Below are 6,279 nucleotides of genomic sequence, written 5' to 3'. Positions count from 1 at the left end.
CCACGTGAAGTGGAAATCTCATCACTCAGCTTTTCAATAGCTTCTTGCCCCACAGGACCTCATCCATTTCAGGAAGACTTTTTCAAAAAAGCAGTTATTTTATTTTGTTTCTAATGCAGGTGAGTCTAAATGCCCTATAATGCATTGATTCAAAACCTCATTTGTGATTTCAAGTAAATGCTTTGCACCTGAAAACCATTCCAAAAAGCCAAAATCCATTTCTGTGTTTGATTTTGAGTTTGACTGGTTAGCTTTGTCACGTGGGCCTAAACTGGCTAGTAAATAGTAAAGCACAGAAATGTTTTTATGCCCTTAGGTTAAACTCAGAAGCTCTCTCACAAATTACATTTTCAAGTTAAACATGGATATAGCTAATCCCTTCTGATCTGGATTTCCTTTGGCTACCCGTACAGATAAGACTTCTTATTAAATACTCTGATTTATCTCGCTTTCCAACCTATTTCAGATTAAATATCAATTATTTTCGCCCATTACAGCATACTACTATCATGCCATTAAAAATAATGAGCAAACATTACGTTTGATTGTTTCAGTGCTGCAAAGGAAAGTTTGATTGATAGATTCCCTGGACAGCTTCTCAAAATACTAAGTTTTTCATCTATCTTAACATATTGTCATGACACATTTTTATTAAGCAGCAAGCAGTGATTTGGGATAAAAAAAACCACCCACAAACCTCCTGAAGTTCTCAGCTTCAGCTTGAATGTGTATGTTGGAGTCTGGATCTCCAGCATTTCACTTGTCAGGGTTAAGTCTATATTTTTTGGGTGGACAAATGGTTTAAACACAACATGCTTGTTTAAGCAGTTCGTTTTCATGTTCTGAATCCTCCCTAATGCCCATGCCCATCCTTTTTTATTTTTCTTCTTTTTATGGGACAATGCACAAGGGCTAATCCTAACCCAGCTCCCAGTGCTGTCCTCCACAAACCTTACCAGCTCTACAGAAGCCTCTTTGTGCTCTCATCAATGGCATGGGCTGAGGGGAGAGACACTATGATAGTGAGAGTGTTCCTTGTCATATAAAGGCAGTTATGGGGTTAGCATCCTTTGAGGACTTTATTTTCTTCTGCTCTTTCAGAGCTTGGTCGTCCTGGCCTTTTGCACCAGGGTTTTCAAGTAGGAAATCTGTGTAGAAACTCAGTAGGTTCTGATGTCATCTTATGGGAATTAAACTCTTGACATAGTTAGTGTTCATGAAAAACTGCAGCATTGACTTTTATTGTCTGCAATGGTTTCTTTTGCCACTAACAGCTTCTCAACAGACCCTATAACAATGTCATGAGGAGTCGCCTTTGCTATTGTCTCCACAAGAATGGTAGATGTTTTTACAGAAAGAGTCATCCTGGATGGTCAAATTTGGGTTGTTTTAGTCTTTGGTAGTTCAGTCTGCATAACTTCTACTTGTAGGAATTATCCTTCTAGTGGGTAATCTAATTTTTTATTTATTGGTACTTGTTTTACGTTTGTCATAAACAATTTTCTTAAAACTTGCTTTTTTTTTTTTTTGCTGTAGACTGTTAAGTAAAAGTCATCGGGTTGGTTGAGGCTTACCATAGAGAGTCAGAATCTCTTTGGGGCATGAATCATCATTAAATCAGAAGTAATGACAGCAAAGTAATACTCCCTGTAATTTAAAAACCATTCTAATGAGCTGTGGATGCCTTTCAATTACAACTTCCATCATGTTACACTGGAAACCACACTGACTTCCTACAGTTGTCAAACAGAAAGCTACAGGGCAGAGAGAGGCAGACAAAGCAGTAAGTGCCTGAGCCAATGCACCTTTTATCAGTGCTTTGTGCTTTTTCAGGGAAGATGCTCTGTTAAGGTTTACCAGGCTCATTTTGTTGTTAGTAAAAAAATGCGGTGATGTTTTTTCTTTTTTTTCCCCTATATTCAGTGGAGGGAGGTTGATCTCGCAGGGGTGAGCTATTGCACCCACTTGAGTCCCTGCTATAGCAAGGGCAGCATCTGCTTTCAGGAGCCTGTTTTCCTCTTCTAATGTTGGACCCCAGGCTATGCTGGGTTTTTGCTCAGCTTTTGGAACAGCCAGAGTTCAACCTGTAGACAAATCTAGCTACTATCAAAGTGAAACCAAAATTTCATTTAGAAACACCATATAAAAGATTTTACTGATACCCACTTCAACTGAATTCAGTTATTATTTAAATTCTATTAAATTTTAGAAAACTGAAAAAGTTTGATTTCTCTTTCAGCTATGTAGCTGGTATAAATATTTTATTGACTTGAATTACATGGGTAAAAACTCAACCTCCCCATCCTCATTTTTCACAGCAGGTCCTTGAGAAGACTACTGCAGGAGAAGTAGGAGAGAGAAGCCAGTTGTTTGCAGCAGGAGTAGCAGGTATCAGCCTCTTGGAACAACCCAAATTCCTATAGAGTATGCTAACATATCGGGGTGGAAGTCAGTAGGAAGGAACAATGCTCTGGAAAAAATGAATACAGCAATCAGTTTGTGATGGGGCAAGGAACAAGAGTCACGGAGCAACTCAGAGCCTTAAGTGATATGTGCCTGGGTGTGAGTGTGCAAGAGCTCTGAATTTGTTCTTGAGACCCACCTGCATGTTATTGCTGAAAACACTTTTCTGCGGAGTTGGCACAGAGCTTTCTTAGGGCACACTTGCTCCTGAACGACTCCAGCAGGGGAGTCTTCAAGTCGCCTTTGGCAGGATGTGCCAGAGCAACTTCACTTGAGCAGTGTGAGCGAATCAAGGACTAAATGCAGTGCTATCGCTTCTGTGAAGGAGCAACTTCAGTTTTATTTGATAGAAGGTCAAGCGGCACAAATCTTATCTGCTTCCTTCATTTTGCATAGCAAGGGCCAGACAATTCAATTTTCCTGCAGTTGCCTCACAATGCCAGTTTAACACATAATTAATGAAATCAGAAACATATTTATTCTCTGCAGACTCATACGTTGGTTAGCTGGGAGGAGGCAGAAGAAGGAGGTGGAAGAGTGAGTAACCTTGGATATTCTGGATATACAAACTACTAAAGGACCGTGCAGGTTGTTGATTCTTGTTCCAAACATGTTCTAGTAATTCATCACGCAAAGGGAATAGCACAGCATGAAGGAGAGGTGTTCAGGGTAAAGATCATCTCAGTGCTATTCATCAGTCTTTTATTTATGAGCCAGTGGGATCAGAATCATCACTACACCACTCCAGTACAACTTAGTGTACCAGCATCCTTGAACATGTCACTTCAATCCGGATAGGAAACTGGAAAACAACAGGAAAGGCTCTGCCCCATCAGCAGAGGCTGCTTCTCACTCAGCCCTCCCACGCCAGGGCTCACAGCAGCCACTATAGGCATGGGTTGCCTCCAGCACCGAGGTTCTGCAAGGAAAGGGCCAGGAGAAGTCCCGGAGCTCACTCTGGAGACCTGAAGAATAAAATGACTTCCTCAGGTCATCCAGACTGAGGGAAGTTTCTGAGCACAGCCATGCCCAGCATTATCTTCCTTCCAATAAACACTAATATAGGATTTAAACAAAATCACCTGCTGTTGGAGTGGCACCCTACAAGTGCCTCATGCTTTCCCACTATTAAGGCTTCTTTATACCCTTGCTCTATATTTTCCAGTCCTTGTAATGCATTCAACTCCTCTTGGTAGCACAATATCTATCTTGTACTTCATTAATATTCCAGATAATATTACCATATTGACCTGGAGCACAAGCTAGGACGTGCAAGACACATGCTACATTTCTTGATCTGCTCCAGGCTTTGTGTGTGACTTTGAGCAAGTTATTTCAGCTCAATACCTCAAGTGCCCCCACATAAAATGAGATCAGAGCACTGACTCCCTTGTCTGAAATGTCCAGAGAGGCTGGGTGAGTACTGACAGCACTTGGGGATGAGAAGGCTGCCGGTCACTGCTTGCTGGTGGCTTCCCTGCCAAATTCAGGAGCCGAGGGGCAGCTCTTCCATACGCCTTGTGTGTAATGGAGAGTAACGACAGCTTTTAACAGCCAGCTTGTTCAAAATCGCGCTGAGAGCAGAAGCAAATCAGCTGGTTTGTGACTAATATTTGCTGGTTGGCAAAGAGGAGAGCTAGGGCTTCCTCTCCTCCTCCATAGAGCAATGGCTAAGCACCAAACTGATGAGAAATGTCCATGGAGGCTGGAAGTACTGAGCTGCATCAGCAGGGTGCAATGGGCATTGGGAGGGACAGGGGATGAGAAACCTTTGCAAGGTGAGCAGATGATCAGTGGTGGTTTGCAAACAGATGCTGCTGAGTTCCTCACAAAATGCCTAAGGTGCTTGAGAGGTTAATCAGAGATTTATGAAGTCGAGAGGGAAAGGTGAAGGGATGCACGGCAGCTGGCCAATGCTTTATGAATGACAGCAGCTTCCTTAAAATAAATGAGGCTGTTAACAAATCGTTGGGTTCTTGGCATATAGCTATCAACATGCATAGGCAAATGAACAAATGAATCATTTCATTAGCTTATTCACAGCATTTCACGCCCAATGAATACTAATGTAAGCAGTGTCAGGAAAATGGTGGGGTTATTTCTGGCATATCTAATTATAACGAGTGTTTTTTTTTTCCTTCTCGCTATTATTTTGAGATGCTTAGTTAAAATCTGCAGTGAATTAAATGCCTGGGAAAACCGCCAGTCTCTGTCGAGCCTTTGCAGGAGGTCAGTGGAGATTCAGCAGAGAAGCTTCACAGATGCCAAGGGATGTGTACCTGAGGCTGAGAGCATTTTATCACCCATTGCCTGCATTGCACAGGGAGGGAGATGATACAGCCACAGGGCACAAAGGTGAATTGGCATCTCTGAGGGATGACGTCTCCTCCCATGTTGGCATCAGGGATTTTGTCCTAATGCAGCTGTGTGCATGCCACAAAGCTCCCGCAGCTGTGACTCTAATTTTTCTTGCCTCCCGTGATGGGAGGAGCCCACTGATGAATTTTGGCAGGCTGACTTCAGGCAGAAGCAGCGCTCGCTGACTTGGCCCGCGTTGGGTGAGTGCCTCTCCGAGGTGAGCTTCTGTCACCTTCACTGGCGTCTTCACCAGCATCAGTGACAGTGCTAGATAAAAACCACAGTGGAGGTTCAGGTTTGGCATTGTGTAAATACAAACCAAACCAGAAGTGTGCTTCCAAAGAGCTCATCGTTCAGATAAGGGGGTTAGGAAGAGGGGGAGGGACAGGGAGCTGCTGCTGTCACTGCCCCACAGATGAGAGCTGAAGAGGGACAACACTGGTTTGCAATGTCATGCAAGGAGGCCGTGCTGCTAAAGCTCTCTGCTCCCAACCCGCTGCACCCCACACCAGCCTCTCACTTGGGTCCTGCCTTGGCTTACTCTCCGCCTCACTCCAACAGCAGCAAAATTTCTTTTTTTATTCTTTTTTAAAGTGTACATTTCCCTGTATCCACATGCATATGCATTATCACAAAATTGTTTTGTTTTCTTTTTTCCTTGTGGTTACTCATGATTAAGGAGCTGCAGAAAATGAATAACAATTTACAAATCTTGATTAGAGTAGCAGGATGAAAGCAGTGAGTTATGAGTGTAGCACCTGATACCCATGATTTCTTTAAAGAAATCGATATATTTTTGCTTTGTCAACTTTTTATTTAAAAAGCTATTCCTTAGCTTTTATCACACTGCTGTGGTCAAGTTATCAAGGCCCCCTTGCCTGCAAGGTGTGGGTGGGTGGCTGAGGGTCCTGCCCTGATCCTGTGGGGTCCTGGGGGCTGGAGAGGTCAGTGCAACACACAGGCAGTGCTAGGAAACCTAAACCCCATCATTAGGAGTAAAACCTGCAGTTTTGGAGCGTTTGAACAATATGCAACTTCTCCTTTGGGTTCATGTGAGATGACGCAAGCTCAGGCATATGGGTGCTGCCATCAAGGAACAGGCTGCCCAAAAGACTTAAACTGAGAGGATCGATTTAGAGTAGAGATTAGAAGGAAATTGTCTACTCAGAGGGTGGTGAGGCCCTGGCACAGGCTGCCCAGAGAAGCTGTGGATGCCCCATCCCTGGAGGTGTTCAAGGCCAGGCTGGATGAGGCCCTGAGCAACCTGATCTAGTGGGAGGTGTCCCTGCCCATGGCAGGGGTTTGGAACCAGATAATCCTTGAGGTCCCTTCCAACGTGGGCTATTTTATGACTCTATGAAATCGCCCTCTGCCTTCCCCACAGAAATTGGGATTTCAGCCTTCCTATATTGACTCCCATTCCTACACATGCATTTGTACTGCAAGAGCACCACGAAG

At 43.6% G+C, this 6,279-nt stretch overlaps 1 long non-coding RNA gene across 1 annotated transcript; it reads left to right on the top strand.

Moving 5' to 3' along the window:
• Window positions 1-1,664: 1,664 nt before the first annotated feature.
• LOC121066308 lies at window positions 1,665-4,981 on the top strand. The gene is made up of 3 exons (XR_005817661.1): window positions 1,665-1,783; window positions 2,319-2,388; window positions 2,953-4,981. It is a non-coding gene; the product is annotated as an uncharacterized LOC121066308 (long non-coding RNA).
• The last annotated feature ends 1,298 nt before the right edge of the window (window positions 4,982-6,279 follow it).

The sequence above is a fragment of the Cygnus olor genome, chromosome 2 (assembly GCF_009769625.2).
Source record: "Cygnus olor isolate bCygOlo1 chromosome 2, bCygOlo1.pri.v2, whole genome shotgun sequence".
NCBI classification, from domain to species: domain Eukaryota; kingdom Metazoa; phylum Chordata; class Aves; order Anseriformes; family Anatidae; genus Cygnus; species Cygnus olor.
The sequence above is the reverse complement of the archived record's forward strand: the minus strand, read 5'-3'. Positions and strand labels throughout refer to the sequence as shown.